Genomic DNA, 13019 nt, shown 5'->3' on the forward strand with positions numbered 1-13019 from the left:
CTGTATTTGAATAGCCATTAGGAATATCATCTCATTTTATCCTCACAACCACCCAGTGAGGTAGCTACAATGAGGAAGGTTTCCATTTTACAGATGAGGATTGTGAAGCACAGAGAGGTTAGATGCATTGCTCAGAATATCAGAGCGGGGAAGGATATGAATTTAAGTATTCTTGACTCTATTAGGATTTTTTTAGGTTTTTGCAAGGCAAACAGGGTTGAGTGGCTTGCCCAAGGCCACACAGCTAGGTCATTATGAAGTGTCTGAGGCCGGATTTGAACCCAGGTACTCCTGACTCCAAGGCCGGTGCTTTTTCTACTATGCCACCTAGCCGCCCCCCGAAAAGTTTATTAGGATTTTTTTTTTTAGGTTTTTATTCTTGACTCTGGATCCTGGTTTATATCCACTTTCCCCCAGTCTCCTAGATCACCAATTAAATCACAGAAGTCCAGTCCCCATTGCTTTTTCTATTCATTGACACAGGGAATGGGGATCTAAAGGCACATGTTTTTTAGTATAGAATAATTTTATAGCCTATCATCAAAAGGGTTATTGCAAGAGGTCTGAAAATTCCCACATGACTATAGGAACCTGTTATTTAATAAATAAACATGTTATTTGCTGGAAAATAATTGCTCTCTTACATACGTAGAAATATATGTACATATATACATATATGGATCATAATAGAATGAACATACAGGTATATGAGTATAAATGTTTATATTTCAAAGTCTTTGGAAATTCTTTTGTGCTTAGCAAATAAAAATATCTCTTTTAACCATAAGAGTTTTCTTAATCAATAAATATGAATTTCCATGAATGTGGGTATTTTCTTTATAGATAAAAGGTTAAAACTTGCTAGTCTACATGCTCATGTGTATGTGTGTACAGGTACATGTACTTTAGGGTACCTGCTTAGCCTCTTCGAGTTGCTCATTCTTTGGGTCCAGTTTTGCATTCTGATTCTCCACATGTTACAGAGTCCTACTCTTTTCTCAGTGACCTTAAACCATCTCTTCCACTTTTAACTTTCCCTAAAGGATTTCTAGCACATTATGACATCACATGAAACACCCACATGAGCCTCCTACTTTCCCAGTAGGAGTGTACAGCAGGTGTTGACATTTTTAATTTCTGATCATACTTTGGGTATTTATTTTTAAGCTTAAATATGAAGAAAAAGGAAACATCACCCAGTCCATCACTTAAAACTTTGGTTGTCATTTATATTCTAGGATTTAATTTTGACTGCTAAAATGGTCACTACTTTCATGGAAATGAGTTCTGTTTAAGGTCTTGGGTTTTGGAGTAATGTTTCCAGATTGTTTATACAATGTAAGTTCTATGATAACAGCACTCTTCCTTATTTCCTTCCTTCCTTCCTTCCTTGCTCTCTCCTTCCTTTCCTTCCCTATTCCCTCTTCCTTTCTTCTTTCCTTCTTTCCTCCTTTCCTTCCTTCCTTCCTTCCTTCCTTCCTTCCTTCCTTCCTTCCTTCCTCTATTCCTTCTTTCCTTTCTTCTTCCTTGTTTCCCTAATATTCAGTACAAGGCCTAGCTTGAGGCAGGTACTTTCTGAATGCTTTTCCCTTGGAATGGAAAAATTAAGAGTTCATCAAAATGAGATATTAAAATCTAATACAACATTGTGGAATCATACAATCTCAAAGTAGAAAGATATCTCAACGGTATTATGGTCAGAGAAATAGATGATCTACTGCGCCACCATATTGTTTTCCATATTAACCAATATTTATAAAGCACTAAGGTTTTCAAGGCCAGTTAAATGACTCAGTGGATAGAGTACTTAGCCTGGAGTTCAGAAAAATCTAAGTTAAAAATGTGGCTTCAAAAACTTACGACCTGTATGACCTGGGTTAAGTCATTTAACCATGTTTGCCTCAGTTTCCTCATTTGCAAAATGAGCTAGAGAAGGAAATGGAAACTACTCCAATATCTCTGCCAAGAAAACACCAAATGGAATCAGTAAGAGATGGACACAACTGAAATGACTCAATAGCAGAAACATTTGCATAAAAACTAGTTCTGCCTTCTGAACCAAAGCAAAAATTCTCTGATCTCTTCTATTCTTTTGGAAAACTTAAAAAAGCACCTGCATAATTTTTCTCTTCTGTTGGATAAGCATCCTCATTAATTCCAATTAATTCTATTATAGCATAATTTGACATCCTGTCTCCATCCTGATCACCTTTCTCTAGAAATTGGGTTACTACTCCTTATTCTCTTTCCTAAAATGTGATATCCAAAGCAGAACAGTACTTCAGATCTTATCTAATTACTTCATTTACCATGGTTACTATTAAATTAAGAGTAACACTAATGCAGCACCTCTTCAGCATCTTCAGTTGTCTCTCTTCCATGATTAGATAAATGGAGGGTGGAGCAAAAAAACACCTCCCAAAGCATCTTTTTTATAGAGGCCCCAGAAATTTTCATTTAGCTTTAGCTGCACTAATTGGTTTCAATTCCTTGAATATCATACTCCCATGCAAGGTACTTTCTGGTACCCTGTCTCTTCCATCTTACTTTAATGTATTAACTTCCCCCATTAGATCTTAAGCTGCTTGAGAACAGAGATTGTCTTTCTTTTTTGTATTTGTATCTCACTTTTTGCACAGTTACTGACACAGGTCTTTAATACATGTTAATTTTCTATTGACTATTATTAATTAGCCCAAAATTTGGGGCTAACATCCTCACTATCTGTCATGTCATCTTGTGTACTCAGATTGAGTCCATTGAAATTTCTAGGTATTTTTAATGAACTATTTGTTGTCTAGCCATACCTCCCTCACACAGTAATTGTGAAATCAATTATTTGAACATAGAACCTTATATTTATATTTAATAAATGTTATTTAATTCAATTTAATCTACCTTTCCACCATGAATGTCATTCAATAAAGTAGGTTCTATATTAGTTTTTTTAATTTTTTTTTTTTGCAAGGCAAACGGGGTTAAGTGGCTTGCCAAAGGCCACATAGCTAGGTAATTATTAAGTGTCTGAGACCAGATTTGAACCCAGGTACTCCTGACTCCAGGGCTGGTGCTTTATCCACTACACCACCTAGCCGCCCCTCTACATTAGTTTTGACATCAAAGAATTTCACAAGAAAATTGAAGTCAAATTATGGTTTTACAGAAAGAAATTGGGCAGGTTCTGGGAGATTTCCTGGGACTCATAGATTATCATGGATCTATGAATATTAGGGAAACAAAGAGAAAGGAAGCAAGGAAGGAAGGCAGGTCAGCAGGTAGGCAGGCAGGCAGGAAGGAAGACATGAAAGAAGGAAGGAGGGAATTTTGGAGCCCAATTTTAAGGAACATAATGTGAACTTTATGACTTTACCTTGGTATGATCAATTTCCAGTGGACTTAATCTAATCATATCCACAATTGACAGGTATCAGGATACCTGCTCATTTATTTATAATGAGAAATACATCTGTCAAGATAACCACTGTATTTACATTGGCCAAGAGAGTACCCATATTAAAGAAATCTTATTTTTTAAAGATGAAGTATATTCTGTGAAAATGAGAAGACTATTAAAGAGTATAGTTATGAGAATTAGGACTGCGTATCATCAAAAAAAGGGAGACAACTTTGCATGGCAGGTATTATTGCTGTCTTTGGATATTTTCAGCATTATTTTGTGGAAAAAAGATTTGTATTTGTTGTCCCTATGGTTCAGAAGTAGGGTGAGTAGGCAGAAATTGTATAGTGATTGGTTTCAATTTAATGCAAAGAAAATAGACAATTAGAATTGTGCAAAATGAAATGGCCCCATCTTCAGCAGCTGTGATTTCATTATCACTAAAGTCTTTGTGCACAGTCTGAATGTCGACTTGTTGAAGATATTTTTGATAGTCTTAATGTATCAGAGACTTTAGGTTTCTGAGGATACTTCCAGATACAATATACTAATATTTTTAGAGTACATTAGTCCTCTAGGAATAAAATTTAACACAGGTTCAAGTTATTTAATTAGTCAAATTACATTCTTGCTGTTCCTGAAGTCCAAACTAGTTCAGCATGAATAGCTCAAGTTTGGAAGGAATATGTCAGAACTGAGGCTTCTCATGGAAAGACGGAAATAATCCTTTCAGAAATAACTCAGAGAGTTTTCTCTGACCAGTGGTCATACTCTGTCCCCATGATCCTAGGGAAATTGATAATTCAAGGTACTGTTTTGTAGTGTTAACTTGGGGGATAACAAGCAGTTTTTGTTTTGATTTGTTTCATTTCATTTATTTTCTTTTTAAAATCTGGAAATAGGGATTACTCCAATATCTACTGATTGAATAATTAAGCTTAAATTTTCATATACCCACTATACATACATATATATGTATAGACATATAGACATACAAACATACTATGTATGTATTTCTATGGGAAAATGCTGGAGAACAGGGATCTGGTAAATCTTTTAGAATGCTAGGGATCTTGGTGATCAAGTCCAAGGTCTCGTTTTGATTGTCTCTTTTCCTGACTTAAAATTGTACTTGGGGCTCCTACTTTCATCCTGGTAAGCCTAAGACTGAACTTGATTCTCATAGTTGAAGTTACTTCTGGAAAGAGTGATAAGGGAATCCTCTAACTCTAAAGGGGACCAAAAGAAAATCAAATGACCTCTAAGATATCAGTAAAAAGAGGAATGGTTTTCTGATTCTTACTGGACATTAAATATGGGATTTCAAGTGAAAGGAATAGCTATTATTTCAGTCCTCCCAGGATTTGTGTTTTTTCAGGGGATAGGCAGCATAATAAAATGGGAAAATTATTGGCTGTGTAGACAGAGGACATAGATTCAAATCTACCTCTACCTGTATGACCTTGAAAAAAATGATTTAGCATTCCTCAGTCTCAGTTTCTTCACCTACATTTCAAGGAAGTTGGATTAGATGACTTCTGAAGTCCCTTGCAGTTGTAAGTATATAGCACCATGAACAATGAACAGCATGAACTTAGAAATATGGATTCAAGCATTTCTTACAAAGAGGAATGTCTTGTGGATAATGGATTGAGATGGGCTAACCCAGGAATGCACTGTGAAGGAGAAGAGGTAAGGAAGCATGCAACAAAGTTTTAAAAGGAGGGAAGGTAGCTAAGGAAAAAGATGTGAATTGAAAATATGTGTATCTATCTATCTATCTATCTATCTATCTATCTATCTATCTATCTGTCTGTCTATCTGTCTATCTGTCTGTCTATCTATCTATCCATCTATCTATGTATTTATGTATATTCCAAATAGTGGAAAACCTGTATGGGATGACTTGTAGGGAGAAAAAGAGGAGTCACGTATTTTAGTTGATGGTGAAAAGGTTTGCCTGACTGTAGCAAAGGGCAAGGAAAAGAGGATGAAAGACAGGGCTAGCATAAAACAAAATGAGATTGGGGTGGCTAGGTGGCCCAGTGGATAAAGCACTGGCCCTGGAGTCAGGAGTACCCCAGTTCAAATCCGGTTTCAGACACTTAATAATTACCTAGCTGTGTGGCCTTGGGCAAGCCACTTAACCCCATTGTCTTACCAAAAAAACCCCTAAAAAACAAAAACAAAATGAGATCAAGTCTGGTGTCCTTCTGGTGTTGACTTGAACAGTGGTAGGGTTGTGGGGAGGGTGGTATTGCCAGGAAAAGATAAACATGTAAGAATTGCTTTCTGAGGAACTTGGAAAGAATTTGTTCCTAAACTGACCAAGTTAAGGAAAATCATCTGAGAATAGGAAAGAAAAGTTTTGTTCAAAATTTTTGCTGATCCATTAATGAGAATGTAAAAATAAGGCTGACAAAAGAAATGAGAAGCACTTAACCCCCCCACCCAAAAAAAACCCCAATAACCTTTCAACAAGATCCAGGAGTAAAAGTTGAAACAAAAACAACTGACTTCAGAAACTCACACAGTAATGCTGTTGAATCAATTATTTTTGCATTTTAATTTTATTTTTAAAGGAAACACACATGTCATATTAAATGGGTAAAAGTATATCTTTTGCTTAAAAAGTGATAAAAATGATTAATTAGAGTTTATTCAGACATTTTTTTGAGCAGATCATTGTAATGAAACATTTCAGTTCCACAAGTAAACCTGAATTGGGAGGTTCATATAGAATAGAAGCATGCAATCTCTGGCATTTTGGTGCATGGTACAGTGGAGAGAACATGGTGGCAGATCTTAGGCAATATTGTCTCACAAAATAGTGAAAAGCAGCAGAGGGGAAAATGAGCCCGAAGAAGGCTTAGTTTAAGTCCTAAATAAGCCATATCATTTGATACCATTTGTGGATGACATTGTAAGGAGCACAACAAACTGATGGAGATAAATATATTTACCAGTGATTCTATCCTGATCAATGATAAGTGATTAGATCCCATTTAGACCCTAACACTTATTAGTAGCTGTTATATTAGGAGGAAGGGAATAAACCTTTGTCAAACATCTATTAATTCTTCAGCACTATTGCTAGTGCTTTATAAATATTTCATTTGACCCTCAGAACTACCTGTAAGTTAGGTGTTATCTTTACCTCTACTTTACAGTGGAAGAAACTGAGGTAGACAGAGATTAAGTGTCTGAGGTTACATTTCAACTCAGGTCTTTCTGAATCCAGGTTTGACATGCTGTCCACTGTACCACCTAGGTGTTCCGTGAAAAGAGGGCAATGATGCTTAAGAAAATTAAATCTGAGAAGCAACTGGTGTAGAGAAGATACTTCATTTTGAATTTTTGTTCTACCTCAGTCATTTTAGTCATGTCTTTATACATCTTTATTCTGCTTCTCTACCACCCTCAGTCTTCTCAACATAATATAAAAGTGTTGGACAAGATAGACTTTCAGATAATTTCCAGCTCTGTAGATAGAACTCTGGACCTGGAATTGAATTCTGAGCTCAGACTTATTTCCAAGTTGTATAACCCTTTGCAATTCACTTAACCTTGTTTTGTCTCAGTGGCCTTTGCTGCACAAATGTGGATAAATAATAGCCTCTTTTGCCCATTTTTTTTGGAAAAATTAAAAAAAATGAGAAAATATTTTAAAAATGCTTTATAAATATAAAAGTGTTATATATATTAGTTATTATTAAATCTATGACCTTATGAAAATTTTGGGTAATTTTGCATAGCTCAGTTAAACTTTAGATTATTATTCATACCTCTCCATTCACTCTCTTCAGTGCTTAGTTGAGTTTCTGGCCTATAACAGACATTTCATAAATTCTTGTTGATGTAATTTGACTTTCCCTCTTCATGTCCCCAGTAAGCTTATATCTCAATCCTTTTCTCATCTCAATGCCTGCTAAAGAATTAGCTGGTGCTTTGTGGTGTGAGTTGAGACCTTTGAGGCACATTTGCATTTTAAGAGGTGGGTTTTGAAAATAGAAAACCAAAACAAAACAAAAATAAAATTTCAGTCTCACTTTGCCCAGTTCGTTCCATTCCAATTGCCAGCAAGGGAAGAAAACAGCCCTATATTCTTGCCCCCATCCATTTCTCTTTCTCTAAGCCCAACATAGGTCAGGAGAAACATTCATAAGAGGCCTAGGCAGTTTCTAGACTTGGCTTGATTAAACTGCTAAACTTCTACATTTCTAAAAGAGCCTAGGCATCTGGTAACTGGAAAAGGAATAAGTGAATACTTAACAAAATTCCACTGTAGCCTGAGTTTTGACTAGGATCATAGATTTAGAACATGGAGATCATCCAACCCAACCCTGTAATTATACAGATGAGGAAATTGAGGCTCAGACAGGTTAAATCTGGGGTTTCGATCTCTGTCCTCATTCCCAGTTCTCTTCCTATTGTGTTGACCTGGCCTTCAAGTGACTGGGAGGGGGAAGTCTGTTGGCAGAGCCTGCCTCTAGAATGCTGTGCCCATCAGCATCCTCATCAGATGTTAAGACTGGTAAAGAGAGGAAGCAGAATCTTTGCCCTACAGAACAAAAGCCTATGCACGTATAAAAGACATTCAAAGGAAACATCAGACCTGCTAATATAATGACAATGATGGTGGTTTTGTTTTTTAAAATGAGAAATCACCACAACCAAGAATTTTACAATTTTATGGGTACATAGAGACATTTCAAGCATGGTACTATAATTTTGTATACAAAGATATACTCCCACATTGATTCAGTGAATGGCAGCTGTATCCATTCACCTGGCAAATGATTTCTATTTTCTTTTTTGAACAGGCTTTCTGTTAACACTGTAAGCAGGGAATATCAGTCTTTTTTTTAATGCTTTCATTTTACTATACACAGAAAGGTAAATGAAGAGAAATTTTTTCAGTATCTTTTACTTCCTCATATTTCATTAAATTTTTTCCTCTAAGAACCATTTAGTGAAAGAGAAATCTTGTTTTCTATTAGCATTTCACTTAATAAAAACAGAAAATATCACACCATTTTCTATATGTTTTGATCTACTCAACCTAGTTTTTGAATTATTTGTTTTCTAAAGACAAGTGTTGTCGTGATGTCTCTTAATCAAAAGGGTAAAAAAATAAATTAAGCCAATTATTTCCTGTTGTAACTTATAGAGATTTCCAGAGCAGCATTTTATATAACAATCTAGTTTGAAAAGCTCATATTATTATCTGCTGTTGGTAGATGACCTTGAATATAATTGAGATCGATTAATGGAGAGTTCATCAAGAACACCACAGTTTTCATTAGGATTTCCAGTTACGCTAAGATCCTTTCAGGCAGGTGGTTTTTAATCACAAAAAAATACTTCTGGTTTTCAAATAGTGTGCAAAGCTGGCATTCTCTAATGGAAATTACATAAGATTTGGAATCAGGATACAAATGAAAACTTGCTTTCTCTTTGGCCATTTGAACTCAGATGATTCCCATTACTGCACTATACTATAATTCTAGTAAATCATGAGCAAACTCTTAAAGCTCAAGAAATGAGATAACACTCATACCAAATAATGAAGAACAAAAGAAATCATGGAGATAATCATTGTGCATGGAATTTGGAGTCAAAGGATCAGAGATCAAATCTGGATGTGCTGTGTTTCAATGGTGATTTTGTGAGTGGTCCTGGAAAACTCTTTTTCCCCCTCTTAAAGGGAATTGGTGCTTTCAAATGTCCCTCTTTTATTTTTTTGCCATGTTGATACTTCCTCAACATCTTACCACAAGATTGTAAGAATTATCAATTTAGAGCAGGAAGTGATCTTATAAAGCACCATGTTCAACTCTCAATTTACAGATGAGGAAAATGAGTCCCAGGAATTTGAAATGTCTTTCCCTGAATCAACCAAGTAATTGAGAAGGGAGTCTAACCTAAGACTTCATAACATTAAGTTCAGTGTTTTGTGCAGTAGTATATGCTGCAGAGACTTTAGAAGTCAGCTAGTACAATCTTTTCAATTAGGTCATTCATCGAAAAGAGCATTGTGCTTGGGATCAGGAGTATCTGAGGTCAAATCCAATCTCAGAGACTTACCAGCTGTGTGACCCTTATGAAGTCACATAATCTGTATTTGACTCACTTTCATCATCTGTAAAATGGGGATAATTCTAGGGTTACTCTGAAAAAAAAGAAAATAGTTATAAATTGATAAGCACCATATTGACCCATAATAAGCACTATATACATGTTGGATATTATTATTACTAATTTTCAGATGTGAAAAACCAATTCAATGTCCTAACACACATTGTACTACATCTTGTTGCCTCTGATTCCCTTTCTCCTTTTTCTCCCTGAGACTCCCTCTTATTTTTTTTCCTTTACCTTGAACAAGACCGAAACAGTTCCCCTCCCCAACCCCTTACTTTCTTTTATCCTTCCACAAGTCTGAAGCATGATTTTAGGAGTAATTTCCCTTGCTCAGGGAAATTATCTGTAATTTGAATTCGATTTTGAGAACCAAACTTTAGTTGGGGTGGGATGGGGAAAAGTGTTAATTAGTTGGTGAGCATTCAGAAGAATGCAATTGGATGGGGACAGACCTTAAATTTATGCTACAAGAAGACATTTGAAGCATTAAAGATGTTTAGCTTGGGTTTAGAAATGCCTTAGATTTCAACATGGCACTCATCTTGTATTTTAAAGGCTATGATAAAAAAGATAGTAGGCTTGTTCCATTTAGTTTCACAGAAAATAACTCAGAATAACAGGTTAAAAACATCAGGAATATAATCCTAACAGTTAGGTCTATCTTAAGATGAATTGTGCTACTTCAGTAGGTAGGAAATTCCCTCTTTATAGAGAAAAGACTGAATGGTCACTGGGGGTGTTGTAGAGTGGGCCCTTCAGATATGAGTTAAGCTAAATGACCTCTTTTGCTGCCTATAACTGTGTGATTATGAGTATTGTTTTGGGGTTACATCAAAGCATGCTCTACTCTCTTTATGAAGATGGAGATGGAAACACCACCACCAAAAAAAAATAATTCATGTACTACTTAATTATAACAGTCAAGGCCCTTGAGAAGAGGACAAAATGTACCTTCTACCTTCTTTGTAGAAGTAGAGACATGTAAGCTTGTAGAATATTGTGGGATTATGTACTTGGGGACGTTTTTACTACCTGAAGTAACCACAGAACTGGATTTTTTTAGTCTAAGTAATAAATGGCTAAATATCATTTGGAAAGAAAGGGAAAAAATCATTTTTTTAGTTTTTAAACTGAGTTAATCTAGACTAATTCTTCACTCATTTATAGATAGACAATTCAAGCACAGAGAGTACAAAGGGCTAACAGAAAGAAAAACGGAAGAATTGAGATTTGTGCCCATGTCTTCTGACTTCAAATACGATTCATTTCTCATTGCACTCTTTAGAAATTTATGTCATTTGGCACAAATTTTTAATAATCAAACAATATCTATTGAAATATTTTAAAAATAAAACTACATTCATTCATTCATTCATTCTACTCTAGAATATATATATTTAATGTATCAGATTTACTCCAGAAAATGAGGAATATAACTTAATTTGTTTTTTTCTATTGATTTATAGTTGATGTGTTGGGGATTATAACATTGATTTATCTCAGGGACATAAGCCTTATCTACCAAAAAACCTTATATTCTTTTTGGTTTCTATTTTAAGCATGAATATAAGCATTTCAAATCTTAATCTTACAGTCCCAACCCTTTTTTATAGAGTAAAGTGTAATCTTAATAGTAGGTATTCTTTACTTTCTTTTATGTATGCAACATTTTCCTCATCCAAATACTGTTGACTCAAGGAACATTTTGGAAAATAAATACCATATCTCTTAATGACTCATGGATATGATCTTAAATGTTAGATATTTAACATTAAGTGATCTATGATAGTTCTTTTATTTGTATATATACATGTATATATATGTATATATAAATCCTCACAAGAAAGAGGGATTAGATTGGTTTCTATTTGGCAGTGGAGTGCAGAAAGGCTGGAAGATGGAAAGAAAGAAATTCAGATTTGATATAAGGGAAAAGTTTTCTACTGCCTTAGATCATAGTGAGTTCCCAATCTTGAGATGCTTTGGCATTTGGGGTGTATTATAGGGATTCTTATTTAGTTGTGGTTTGGATTATTTAGCCTATGAGGTCCCTTTCAACTCTTGTGCTTTTCCATTTCATATGTGAAAAAATACAATAGAGTGATTTTGTTAAAAATGATTTTAGAGTTAATTTTCTTGTATGAAATCTTAAATATTAATTTCTTTCTCACCTTTAAATATTGGACCTATGGTTTGAAATAGGCAATATGAAATATTAACAGGGATAAACATCAATTCTTACACAGCAATTAAAATAATCAGTTGTACATGTACAAGTAAACGGGGGAAAATGACTGAATAGTTCAAGCAAAATTATGGATAACAAATTATGAGAATAAGGAGAACTCCCTAGTAGAGATGTGTAAAAATTATAGTGGTTGCCCTGAAGCTAATGAGGTTCCTTTACTTGGAAGTTTTAAGTTATTATCTGAATAATCACTTCTTGCTTAAATTGTTGAAGACTCTAAACTTTCAGAAAGTAGTTGGAGCCAGATCTCTGCAGTCTCTTCTAATACTGAGATTTTATGATTCTAAAGTCAAGGAGAAATTAGCTATCAGACATTTTCTGCCACAAAAGTTCTATCCTGGCGACCCATTATGACTTGCAGGTGGTCTGGAAATCTCAAACCTGATGTTAGCAGTGCTATCTTTTACCAAACTGGAAAGGGTTTTATGTGGTGCTTTTGACAGGTTATCTCCCTCTTCAAGCCTAGCCCATTAAGTACAGAAGCTCATAACTTTTATGTTGGTAGCTAGGTGATGAATTATTTGGCCATGGTAACCCATGAAACAAAGAAAAATAAAATGTAGATCTAAATCCTGGGAAGCCAGGATTTCCATTGTGATAGAGATATTTTTCATTGTGGAGATGACAGTAGGAAGGGAAAAGGGACAGCAAGAGTTGAGGGATAGAAATTGCTAGATTGATGCATATTGATTTAAGCTTTTTTTGTGAAGTGATTAAAAGTTGCAATAGAATATTACTTGATGAAAAGACTGCATCACTGTTGACATGTTGACTCTGTTAAAACAAACCAACAGCTATAAGGAAAATATGGAGGAAAAACTTAAAAATGCAAAGTTTTGAGTTTGTTTTTATCATGTTCATTTGGATTGTATGGAATATCATGTCATGGGCATCGGCCATCTTACCTTGCAGTAAAAAGATCACTATGGAGATTATTTCAGATTTTGTAACACCTTCTATAGAGGTTGGGAAAAGAGTGGAGAGAAATGTTATGAATAACTTGATTGGATTCTCTAAAGCGATTTGACATATACAATAGAAAGGTGGGTACAGGGGAAGTTGACACCAACACAGTGATAGAGATATAGACCGAATTTCTGATTCCATTACCATAAAAATCCATTGAAGCAGTCTTGTTCATTCTCTGCATCTTATAGATTTAGCGTTTCCTAGAGTACAATGAAGAAAAATGACATATCTATGGGCATAGATTGTCAGAAAATGGTTGAA

Source organism: Macrotis lagotis, chromosome 6, assembly GCF_037893015.1.
Source record: "Macrotis lagotis isolate mMagLag1 chromosome 6, bilby.v1.9.chrom.fasta, whole genome shotgun sequence".
Lineage (NCBI taxonomy): Eukaryota > Metazoa > Chordata > Mammalia > Peramelemorphia > Peramelidae > Macrotis > Macrotis lagotis.